Consider the following 13438-nt stretch of genomic DNA (forward strand, 5'->3'; position numbering starts at 1 on the left):
TTGACAAAAATGACGTGGAGCCAGATTCGCCATTTGAGGTTATTTCAATTGTCAGGTAGGCTTGAGGTTGAGATGAATTGTTGTTTTTGAGGCTGCTGGAAAGCCATCAAACATTCTCAAACTTGAGTCAAAAAATGAAATAAACTCACTTCTGTCTTTTGTGTCACCAAGTTTTTGATCAGCTATCTTCTGAGATTGGAGAGTAAACTGTACTTTGATGAACATGAATGAAGATTAAAAAGTGGAGGAGCAGAATATGGCCTCTGTGTCTGTACGGAGATCCAAAAACGTCTATCAGAATCAATCTTTTTATGTTAGCGAATAAATGAATGGTGCTATGAATTTCTGAAGAAAACTGTGAGAATAGGAACCATTAACATGGCACATATCTGTGACCACCACTGCACAAATGTTTAAATGGAAAAATGAGTAAACCGCTAGACATTGCACTTGGTAAAAGTGTACTAAAAGCCATTAAGCTATTAGGGAACAGACGCTCTCCTGAAGGATACACTGCAATGACCTTAGTGAGAAAATAAAGTGGTATAATTAAATAAATCAGATTAGCTATATGATGGCTAAAACAAGATTAGAATTGCGTAATTACTGACGATTTTTTCTCTTGACACTGTAATTATGATTATTAATACTGATTTGATTTGTAGTTAATAATTATTTTGTGCAGCCTCAAAATAATTTACCATAGTTTCTGCCAAAATACTACCCTGGAAATCCAGAGTTCTCACGAGAGCACAAGTTGAATTTGCTCAGCGAGTTTACTCTGGCGTCGAGTAATGTTAAATATAAACATTAAAGATGCCCTTGTATCCGAGCTGCACCAATCACATTGGGTTATCTGATATAGGCGGGCCAGAGGCGAGCTAAACAGATGACGACAGCGCTGTGAAGTCGAAGTCATTAGTAAACATTGCAAGATGGCTATGGGATGAACACCAGTTGTTTGAAATGGCTTTGGCCGCTACAATGAACGAGTTGGACTTGTTTTTTAATCTAAAAGAGGAACAGAAGACGGCGCTCGAATCGTTCCTTTGCAAGAAGGACGTTTTTGCTGTTTTGCAGACCGGATACGGTAAGAGTTAGCTCTGCTGGTAGCCAAGCGTATGGGGCTTGTTGTGATTGGTCGTAGTGTTATCCAATTGTGTGCAGTGAGATTTTCAAATGCATGCTTGGTGCCTCCCCTCGAGCTGGCCAATTTTCATTAGTCGATGCCAGATCATTAATCTTTCAGATTTAGGTCTGGATTTCCAGGCAACCAAAATACTATAGTGAACCCAGTTATTAGAGATGCAAGATACATTGACAGCATTGGTTATAGGGTTATCAGGTGATATTGGAAATATAAATGCTGATATTGGATATATATTAATAATATAGATTTCCTTTGCTGTCATCTAACACTCACTTAAAATTAATCTTTAAAAGCACTAATGAAATAACACTCTTAAATATAATGTATAGACAATCTCAAAATAAATATCCATTTTCCATACTGTACATTATAATGTTGTGATGCTTGAATTCACTTGTAGTATTTAAAATGATTGATTTTAGTTTAAATAAATTAAATCTAAAGAAAAAAAGTATAGAATTTTAATAATCAAACATTTATCAGGTAAAAATTATAATTAGCGGCTTATTGGAACTGGAAAACTTAAAAACATTTTTATATTGGCGTATCACTATAACAACTGCACGTCATATTCTTCATGTAAGATACAATCAAAACAAGGTGAAGGTGAGAATTAAGAATTAAAAAATTTATTAAAAAAATGGTGTAAACAATTATACTTTACACAGTTAATCGTAGCACCCATAATGGTAATTGTGATTATTTGGGATTTACCATGCAGCACTAACTGAAATTGTCACACACTTTTAGAGAGAAAGGGAAAAAAAATTATCCGGAAGCTGGCATGCGTGCGCTTATAATCCTTTGCGTCACTGACTTAAGCTGGGAACACACTTAACGACTAGCTGAAACATTCTAAGACTTACACTTACACTTCTAAGACAAGAACACACTTACAGACTGTTTCCAACGACTGGAGCAGATTTTAAACAACAACTGTGCGCAACTATCTCTGACTCTGCGCGTTTGGGCATGATCAGTCGTAAGTATCAAATTACATTCATAATCGGCCTTACAGTCATAAAAGTGTGTCCCTGGCTTTACTTATAAGATCCCCTCCATAGAGTCTGCATCAGCTGACCACAATTGTAATTCTGCCCCCCCCTTTCTATCTGTGCACAAAGCTGAATGTGATTAGTCATATCTCATGCCGTATCTCTACTGTCATGGTCATGGATTGGACAGTCTGGAGGACTTGAACTTGTCTTTGTTCAAATACACATCGGGTGATAAACTACACTGGGAATATTGATAGCAGTTAAACGATGGAGCACATAATAGCTCCATATGGCTCATCTAAATAAAACAACCATAAGCTGTCAGAGCAGAGCAGCGGCTCCATGGAGCGGCAGAAAGGTGGAAGCGCTGGAGGACGCCTATGATGTTTAGCTTTCCACGGGGCCCAAGGTCAAACGCAACCCTGCATCTGGCCAGCCATCTGCTCCCCGCAGCCGGCCGACAGAGCCTGTCACCACCAGCTCTGCTCTCCAGCCTTGTGGGATGCGTCTTGATCTCTAAGGGATATCTGGGTAGACAGGGGGCATGAGTAAAAGGGCCTTGCACAGGTGCTCTGTGATGCATGTGTGTTTCCAGCTGATTTTTTCCCACTCTTCACGTCACGTCTCCCGTCTCATCTGTTTTGTCTTCTCTTAAGTGATCTCTCTCCGATTTTGTCATCCGCTTGTTTCTCTTTTTCAATGCGTTTGAAAATCTCCCCGTTACCCTTTCCAACTGTGATGGTTTTCTATCGTTTGTCGCCTGCCCGCCGTGAGACTTGACTTAAACAGATTGTCTGACAGATTGTCAGATGTTTCCTTTAAATTATATTTGTATGCTTCTAAAAATCAACAGACGCTGATGGCCTCGGGTGAATAGTCCAGCCAAAATAATGAAGTTGGATGATATTTCAATTTTCTGTCAAATCAAATCATTGTCCTTCGGAAGGGCTCGACTCTACTTCAAGCAAATTTTTTCAAGGAGAAAAAAATAAATAAAAATTGTTGAAGTGACTTTCACCAATTCAATAAACTTATTCCCACAGGTTCTTACCTCAAAAGATGATCCAATCAGACTGCAGTCGTTTGAGGATAAAGGTCTGGATCGCTTAAGAAAGCTGTGACATTCTTCAACTGACCTAAGAACAAAGACAACAATAATTGATCAGTGATGAACACCAGTTTTGATTTGACCATAATTTTACTAGGGCTTTTTTTTTTTTATTAATTTTGAAATATTCTTAATTTAAATAACCTTTTTTTATTTTAGTATATTTTAAAATGCTATTTATTCCTGTGATGGCAAAGCTGAATTTTCAGCAGCTATTAGGCTATTCCATTCTTCAGTTTCACATGATCCTTCAGAAATCTGATTTGCTGATTTCTTATTATTATTATTAATGTTGAAAACAGTTGTGCTGCATAATAGTTTTGTGGATACAATCACACCATAGTTTCTGCTACATCTGAAGTACGTGTTCTTATGCAATATCTCCACAGACACACAAATTAGGCCTTTTCATTCATAAAATGTCTGTTTGTGTGATAACCACCAGTTAATGAAGCTATAGACTGTCATCCCAGGACTGTGACACTAAGACACAGATCCAAAACTAACAGAACGAGCGCTTAGAGAAAACAATGTCTTTGCTGAGAAGATGATGAAGGCGCTTTTCACTTAACATTCATAATGGGCAGATTTCTAACCAAATCTCTACAAATCCCCCATCGGAAGCTGCCCAAATCTCAGGGCATCTCAGAGCGCAATCTGCTCATCCAATCTGCTGTGTGAGAATGAGACACTAGCTCAAGCCAGCTCCTTACTGACAGCACCCGTGTCTCAACAAATCTCCTGTCTCAGCTGCATCTCCTTATTCTCTTGGTCAGTCTGTCTGCTTCTCTTTAGCTCTCTCTATGTACCTTATTCTCTGTCTCTCACCCCATTTTGCTTTACATAAAGACAGGCTGCAGACACAGAGGAAATGCAGTACTGCAACATCTTGTATCACCAGAGAGTAATATGAATTACAAAAAAAGAAAAATTGATCTAATAACAGCCATGTTTAATATTGCAAAATGATTCTCAACTTGCAAATCCCCTCCAGGGCAATGTGAATTAGTTATGCTCATGTAGAGCGGTCTCTTAATTCAGCAAATTCTGCAGCACTACCTGCATTTGTTAAACGTTTTTCAAATGGCTGAAGTAATAATGAACAGAATGAGAGTGTGAAAGTGGCTATTATACAAATATTACATGCAAGCATTTTTATCATTTGTTTTTCAATTCCAATTTACAGTCTGAAGAGTGAAGACAGTCACCTGGTCAGTGCTGGACACAAATCTTCTCTGCATGTACTCAAGGTAAAAGACTGGATTTGGGTGAAATCCAAAGCTCAGTGTGGAAAATGCTAATTTTTTTTAAGGGACAGTTCTCTCTCTCTCTCACACACACACACACACACACACACACACACACACACACACACACACACACACAAAATGCAAATTCTGCCATTATTTTCTCCCTCTCAAGTTGTTCCAAACCCATATGTTGTTTACTTTTTCAGTGGAACATAAAAAAGGAGATATTTTTAGTGAATCTTCACACAGTGACCATGTCTGTTAAAGTCACGGTTAAACAGATATAGTGACAGATCTTTTCTTTTGTATTGTGACACATCAGAGCGTATGCGTCACGTATGAGAAGTCTGTTATCTTTACAGGAAGTTCCAGTTATGACATTTTGATTAAACATTAAGAGGTATAATCAAATTAAAAAATATAAAACATTTAAATTGAGACATTTGCACAGATGAATTGTTCACAATAAGATATATAACATGAATTTACATTTTTATGCCAACTTTAAGCTTAAAAAAAAGTTTAAAAAATTAGTCAATACAACGTGTGCTATTTTCCAATTCATATTGTGAAGAACAGACCAACACTGTTCCTCAACAAAGGACATTATTCACAAACTATCTTCATCTCCAGTGAGCAAAATAACTCAATCCACTGTCTGCAACCCAATCATTGAGTTGGATTCAAGAAACGGATCAATCTAATTCGTTCATGACTTGTTCTTTTGTGCCAGTTCTTTCCACTGAGCCTGTTGATCCTGTCCACAAATCGAACAAAACAATTTGTTCACGAATACGATACGACTGATTCCACTCTCTAGTTCAACTCACTGACTAATTCAAGATTATTAGTAAATAATGTACATTTTGGTCCATCTTTGTATGACTTTTGGACTTTGGACGCAATGGACTTTACATCTTCAGAGCCAACACCTCAAAGTACACCATGTCTGGATCAATGCAGAAAAAAAGAAAAAAATCAGTACAATTCGACTACTGCTGAGGAATAGGAAACCTGATCTTAGATCAGCATTTCAACACAAAAATGTTTCTCCAAGCAGTCCTTGTAAACCCACTGTCTGCAGCGTGCAGAATACGAGTGGCGCTCTGCCAACATTCCTCAAAGGCTTTTAAAGCACAAACCCTGATAAGAACCCTGGCCAGCTGGTCAACCTTCGCTCCTTACAGTTCACTGCGAGGTTGTTGGGGAGGAAAGGGCTAACAGCTAAACCATCCATCCTGTATTTTTTCCAAAACCTTCATCTAAAAACCTCATGCTTAAAAGTCAGAGTGTACATGATGCTGATACGTTTTACATGACTTCAGCCAGGAGCATACTGAATAGAACCAGAGAAAAACAACTTAAGTGCATCAATAACAGTATATTTAGAGGTTACGTGATGCTTTTTAGGAGTTCAGCCAGAGACTTACTGGAGTTGTGTGCCACTGCAGACTTCAGTATACATTAGGAGTTCCATTTTTTAAAAAAAACAGCACTATTACATTATCCAAATGTCTTTCACATTATTTAAACGCTTGCAATTTAGCAGATGCTTTTTCTACAAAGAGCCTCACTGTTCAAAAACTAAAAGGACAGGACAGCCAGTTCTCGTGCAATAATCTGGAGTAATGCGTATTGATAGAAAAATAGGAAAACAGATTTGAGATCTTCCTCTGGTCATCGCATGGTCTGGAATTTCCGAATTACCAAATATCACTACCATAGGAATATCAGACTCTTTATGGATTGTCATTATCGTTTCACTTGCTTTGAAACTTTTATCTATCTGCTTTTAAAAGTGGGCATGTGGTCATTCAGAAAGAATCTCACCCAAGTCTAAATTTATATCCGAAGGAGAAAAAAAGTGGGAAAAAAGAAAATGCTGGAAACGTTTATGACAAAAGAAATCTGAGTGAGCCATAGGCAGCATTCCAACATCTATGTGTGTAGATTAACTGTAGAGAGTGATTTTATTACTCCAGCTTGGCTTGGTCTTCTTTTTTTTTTTTTTTACTCTGTACTCAAGTACTGCAGCTTATTTAAATCACACTCCAATACAGCACATCTTAGCTATAGCTTTCAATGAAAACGCTAATTTTTGGCTTCTCCTTAGAATCTATTTAAAGACACAAACCAAATCCATCCAAACCGCGAGGAAATGTGTGCACAAGCTGAGCTTCGTCCAAGCTGAGAGAAGTTCCTGAAAGGAACGTCTAATTCGCTGAGCCGCTGAAGTTTGATTTAGTCAGAGAGCCTGAGGCGGGAGGTCTCATCATCCCAGATCAATCTCTGGAGAGAGGAGATCACCGGGGTGTCGTGCTAATGATAAATAACGCATGGACATCATCTCACCAAAACACACAGATCAGGATAAAAACACACACACACACACACACACACACACACACACACACACACACACACCTTACTAAGATTAATGTAACGCTGAGACTAAATAATGCTTAAGTCTCTTGTCTTTAATGATGCACTGATTCTGTCCAATATGATTAGATACAATAGTGTAATTAATTAAAAATAAAACACTAAAAACTCAAATCAATCATTTTTAAAGGGTTAGTTCACCCACAAATGAAAATTCTGTTATTATTTACTCATCCTCATGTCGTTCCAGATTTTCGTTTATCTTCAGGAACACAAATGGAGATTTTAAATGAAATCAGAGAGATTTCTGTTCCTCCATTGACAGTCTATGCAACTACCACTTTGACGCTTCAAAACGTTCATAAAGAAATCGTAAAACTAATCCATATAGTCAATTTTCTGGAGACACAATCACTTTTTATGATGAACAGTTTGAATTTAGGCTTTTACATCATGCATCCCTAGATGTCTTATGAAACTTTAGTGAGATGATCACAGATGACCACTGAATAGTCCTCGCTGAATACCAAAACATGCATCAAAAACACCAATCAACACAAACAAAGATCTCCGACTTGCTGAATGTCATCAAAATTAGTTATCTCCATCCCATCCACTAATGTTTCCGACCACTTTTAAAACCTTTACCACTTGCCAGGAACAACTTGGCAGTAGTTGTTTCCGTTCCCCCAAAAAAGCAGAGATGTAGGTCAGGATTCTATTTCAGCCCAGTTGAGGACGTCAGGCCACCATTTCCCCCTCTCTCTCCATCTTTCTTCCCCCTCTCAGAGAGCAAACGATTTGACCCTGGTCATCTTCCACCTTCAACTTCCCTCTGGAAAAAAAAAATCAATGGCTTTGGTATTCAGAACACATTGCTCCCGCTTAACCTGTGACCTTTCGACCCAGCCAGGCTGCGTCAGGACTCATGAAGAATATGTAGACTTTGTCTAAAAGAGGTCAATTTTTGTAAAAAAATGTTTAAGTAACTTCACTTCAAACACTGCAAGGGTGGTCTTGATGCAGCCTGGGAGGAAAGCATAGCACCTTAATTTTCACTGGAAAAAATAATAATCAAACTGAAATGAGTCATTCCAGGAGATCAAACTTTTAGATTAACATATTCCTTCAGCTGCTAACCTGAGATCACACTATACACGCAGTGTCGCTATCTTTCTCTCGCTCTTCTTTTTTATATGAGACCCACCAGGAGACTATTACGACAGAATAATAGCTGTGGAAACGATTTTGCTAAAGAAACATAATATTATTAAAGTGAAGTACAATCTGCCATTGTCCCTTTCCCATCTGCTGGTGGTGTGTGATATGAGAGATTTATAGAGCAGTTCAGCATGTTAGTTTAACTGATGGTGCATTCTGCGTGATAATAACCTGCCGATCGTCACAGAGGAATGAGATTAGCTCTTCCCGTCTATCTACACGCTATTATCATGCTAATTGAGAAATAACCAAAAAATAATCATCTAAATCTGAACTGAAAGCAGTGCTGCTGTACCGCCAAGCGCTATGGTTAACTGTGGCTGAATGGTTTGCTCAGCGAGCTTTTGAGGGACACATTCAATGGTCACGTATGCTACAGCCACCAGTTAATTAAGAGGGCATAAAAGGTAAAGGATCCTTCTGAAAGGTCTTGCACATGTCGTAACCTCAACGCAGATATTTTATTTTTTTCAGATTCTTATCAATTATGCTACCATTTAGGGCTGCACAATTAATTAAAATAAAATAATAAAAAGGAGCTCCAGATACAGTATTTTAAGCAGTCTCAGAGCTGAATGCTCCACACAAACTCCAATTTGCTTATAATGTGCCTTTTAATGTGAGTTAATATGCATTAATGTGCTTATAATGTGAATTCTGACATTTACAAATTTCTTTTACTTAAGTCATTATACAAATAAATAACAACACTGAGTCACAGAAAAGGAAGAGATGTCAGCAATGTAATAGAAGAAATTATGACAATACATTCCTATTAAAATTCCAATATTCAATAATAATAATAATAATAATAATATTCATGTACATATCATTTGTAGCCATTGACAAACTGTTCACTTATATCTAATATGTTGACTAAAGGTGTTTTAAAAACAAATAAATAATAAATATATAAAATATATATGATATTGCTCATATTAATTTAACATTAATGCTGATACTATTATTTTCTTTAATACTTTTTTTTTTCTTACTCTAGCCAAGCAAAATATGAGATGTGAATGTTTATTATATCACAATTCAAATCGCAATTGCATTATTTCCCAAAAAATATAATAGTATTTGTTTACCAAATCATGCAGCCATATAGATTATCCGTGGTGGGGGGGAAAATAGGCTGCAAAAAAGGGCTTCACGTAGCAAAAACGACCTCAAAAGCCAACTAAATAGGCTTGTAAGCCCATTTTCACCCTATATTTAAGCTCATATATTCCATTTGACACACCCTAGGGAAGAAGTCCAGTTACTGTTAGTATATGATGATGAGATACACTGGAGATATTTTTAGGGGATCCGTCTGGAGGGAGAGGTGGATGGGATGGGGGCAGACTTCATTATTTCACGGAGTTTTGAACGCCCCCAAGTAATATCCACTGTGATCACTATATATGCTGACACAAGGGAATAAAGAGTGAGAGAGAAAGAGAGAGAGAGAGAGAGAGAGAGAGAGAGAGAGAGAGAGAGAGAGAGAGAGAGAGAGAGAGAGAGAGAGAGAGAGAGAGAGAGAGAGCAAGAGAATATCTGGGTATATGCCTGTAGTGAGAGATGCATTAGGGGTAATATCAGTCTCTGTGGTTGAAATGTGTTTATGGTGAGTTGTTTTTCATACATCAGAGATTGCTCCGCAGGGATGAGCTGCAGGCCAACACACAGATAATGTGAGAAAGCAATAAAGCGAGATCAAATGAAGCAGCCTGGAAGCACTACACCAGAAATGTGTGTGTGCGTGTCTGTGGGAGAGAGATATTTGCTGGTACCTGTTATATCACAAATAGCTTGAAAGGATAAAAGACCAAAAAAGACTGTGATGTACATGCATTTCCCTTCCCACATGCACAGTTGAGTCATCATATGGTTAACGGTGGGACATACTTGTGGAATCTGAGGCGGGTGTGGGGTGGGGTGAGTCAGTGAGCGCTCTGGCTGAGGGCCAGGGGGGTTATTTTATACCCCTTCCCCAAGTATCAATTCTGGCCCCCATGTCCACAGCCAGACCTAAAAATAACCCCAGTCTCTAAAAGAGCGTTTCCAGAAACATTGTGCGAGAGGGGCGTCTGTTTCTAATCTGAAACTCAACAGGGTCCAAACCAAACTCAGGTTATCTGCACACGCTCACAGAAATTGCCTCAGACGTACAAAGAAGATACTGAGCTTTAAACCTCAGATCGGCCTCTTTCTCAGAACTGCACGAGAATGCCTTCGTCGTATCTACAAAGGTCATACTAACTTTCTATTTATAGGGGGCTTGGAAATTTGAGGGATTCGCAAACCGCACTAGTGGTGTACACTACAGAGTTCAAACTATAACACACCTGAGGATGAATCACACACACACAAACAGACTGTGTTACAGTAATATATTTGCAGGGCTATTCGCAGGTAGGACTGGTTTACGTTATTTATTATGTGTCAAGAGTTTTATTAACAGTTCACACAAAAATTAAACTGAACAATTGTGTCATCATTTGTGTCATCTTGTAGTTTCAAACTTGTATGACTTTTTTTTATACAGAAGACATAAGAAGAATGATTAATGACAATAAATGTCAATGGGGTCGGTTCAAAACAACCACACTGGACCCCATCGCAATTCACAAAAAAAAAAAAAAAAAAAAAAAAGTTTGGACATTTATTAACAATACCTTCTTTTGTGTTCCACAGAATAAAGAACATTCATGGTTAGAAACGACATGAGGGAAATTAAATGATACATTTTAATTTCTGGATGATGTTTATGATAGAAGGACATGGACAAATGTTTAAGGTTGACTATCCGCATTAATGTGGAATTCAACTGATATGCAGGCACATGTGTGTGTGTATATTGGCTAGTGTACAAATATTTCAAAATGGCTCATACAATCATATTTTATAATCTGAAAAATTTTTTTTTTTTAAATAATAGATTTATTGTGTAAGTGTTACATAATGTGAAGCTGTTTTTGCATTGACGATAGACTTGATTTGTGTGAATAATCTTATCTTTTGGTTTACATCCATCAAGGTCCAAATAAATCAAATGAAATGAGATCCCTTTTATTTCCGAAGAATTTCAACAGATTATCCAAAAATAGGCATTACAGTATGTTTGTTCAACATTACTCTTCACTGAATTTCCAGTAAAAACAACTATATCTACTGGTCACACTTAAAATTAAATTTAGATATGCATGTAATTCTCGTTTGTATTAGATATTTATGAAACCGTTTCAGCATCATGGTTTTCTCAGAACTCGCATAATATTTCTGTGCAAATTTACAATTACCAATTACCATTGGTCCCAAGGTGACTTTTAGAGGATATATGCTTCACTAACGTATGGCAACCAAAAAGTGTCCAAACACTTTGTCTTTAACAATTTATCTGTATTATAATTCCAACCTAATTTATTAGGACAGTTTTAAATTCTTCTAAATAAATGTGACTAGGTTTATAATGCAAAGACATCCATGCATTTATCATGTGCCCAAAAACTTTGTATATTTGTGTGTGTATACATATATACTGTATGTATATATATATATATATATATATATATATATATATATATATATATGACTCAGTTGCACGATACAAGGTTTTAGTCTGCGTGCCCCAATGCACACACAAAATAAATTGAACTTCTGCTGTGTTTTGGGGTTGATGAATGCTAGTCCAGGTTGAGTGACGGGTGGTGTTGCGGTACCTTGAGATTCCACGGCCTCTGTGAGAAGAAGAATCTCCTTATCTTCAGGCTGTAATTTCCTGCTCCGTTTCACTCTTTAGAGCCATAAAAATTTTCATTTTAAAAACATGCAGTGAGGCAGTCAAGTCATTTATCCAGCACTAACTCTGATGAGCGCATTTCAGATGCTCTTTATAGCCGCCTATAAAAGTTACAGCAAAACAAAACACAAACAAACCTGAAACACTCAGACTTTTAAAGGTCACCGTCATGCGAGTAATATAAAACACATATATAAAAGGTTTTTTTTTTCCTCCCTCAGAGAATGTCAATAATGCTAAACGCTAAATGCTAAAAGTTTTGATTTCTCTGAGTCTCGCTTGTTTGTGTATCACCATTTGTGAGAGTTTACTTGCTCCCATTTTGGGAGCTTTGTGAACTTTTTAAAAGACAAATCGGCAGTTCCAGCATTAAAGCAAACACAGAATCAATAGCCAACGTTTAGTGAGGCTGACTAGTTTATCTCAGAGATGTAGCAATATTACAATTCTAGCTGATACCAAGAAGCTGATATGCTAATTACACCAATACACTAGCTTAAGCTAGTCCCAGACTAAAATTAAGATGCACACCTACTTAAATGCCCTAAATGAACTAAGGCCTAATCCTGGCTTAATTTAAGCCCTGTCTGTGAAACCAGGCCAAAATGTCTTAATGGCAGTCGTATTTTATTTATTTGTATAAACTAAACCCTCATAGAAAAGTCTTTAAATTCATCCCACAATTTTAAAAGTGCATCTCGAGACCCCTGCTCCCCTTCTGTTCTGTTCTGTCTGCGCAATACAATAACCAGTCTTATGTAAACACCCCCTAAGAAACCCATCCAATCTTCCATCAGGTGAACCCGAAAGCAGGTTAATTATCCAGGGCTTCCAGTTCAGTCAACCCACCGACTAGTTGATTTAAAAAATGTGAAGTATTGCAAATCCCTGGAAGGAAGCTCTTTAAATCAGATTCCATCATCTAAATTCATTAGAGGGTGATGAAAGCAACATAAATGGCTTCATAATATCCTATATCAGATTATCCATGTATGAACAATGCTTAATCTTCCACCACAAGTGGGAAGAACGGTTAACATTACGTCCTTCCCGAGGCATTCTGGGAAATAAACATATTATAAAGGAGCCCAGAGAGTTCAAAACCAGATTAGAAAGTTGAAGGCTCACAACAATTCCAGCACAAGCAGGTAATCAATGCAGCAGGAAGAGTTGTTCCATTATAAAGTGATTAAGAGATCATTTAAAGCACAATCTGGAGCAACCCCAAGCCCACCAACCTGGAGTGAGACAATCAATAACCTGTATGTATGGAGAACAGTAATTAAAACCGAGAGCTGCAGTTCGCAATGCAGGTTGGGGTGGGAGAAGGAGGGGTGGTGCTGGCTTTGGATGGCGGTTTGAGGAGGAAAGCTGTTCTGGACACACTTGCCCGTGGAAGTGAGCTCAGCTTTAAATTTTAGCATTCCAATATGACGAGTACAAAAAGGTGTCTGTGTGGAGTCTGGAGGCTGAGGATATGGTTGAATATTCAAATGAGGTAAAACGGAGTAATCATGACTCCATAATCAGGTGGAAAACGAA

The 13438-nt window shown here is 37.7% G+C and overlaps 1 protein-coding gene across 6 annotated transcripts in view; it reads right to left on the reverse strand.

The window, feature by feature from the left end:
- The window catches only part of sema6cb (semaphorin 6Cb), a 154784-nt gene that overhangs the window by 130880 nt on the left and 10466 nt on the right, over positions 1 to 13438 (reverse strand). For 4 of the 6 annotated variants that reach the window (XM_082149744.1, XM_082149745.1, XM_082149737.1 and 1 more), the window contains exon 2: positions 3200 to 3284. The gene's annotated coding sequence lies outside the window, so the exon portion shown is untranslated. Of the gene's footprint in view, positions 1 to 3199; positions 3285 to 7536; positions 7724 to 13438 lie in introns of all 6 variants that reach the window. The other 2 variants (XM_082149739.1, XM_082149738.1) reach the window with 2 other exon arrangements.

This window comes from Leuciscus leuciscus (assembly GCF_965113295.1).
Source record: "Leuciscus leuciscus genome assembly, chromosome: 20".
Taxonomy (NCBI): domain Eukaryota; kingdom Metazoa; phylum Chordata; class Actinopteri; order Cypriniformes; family Leuciscidae; genus Leuciscus; species Leuciscus leuciscus.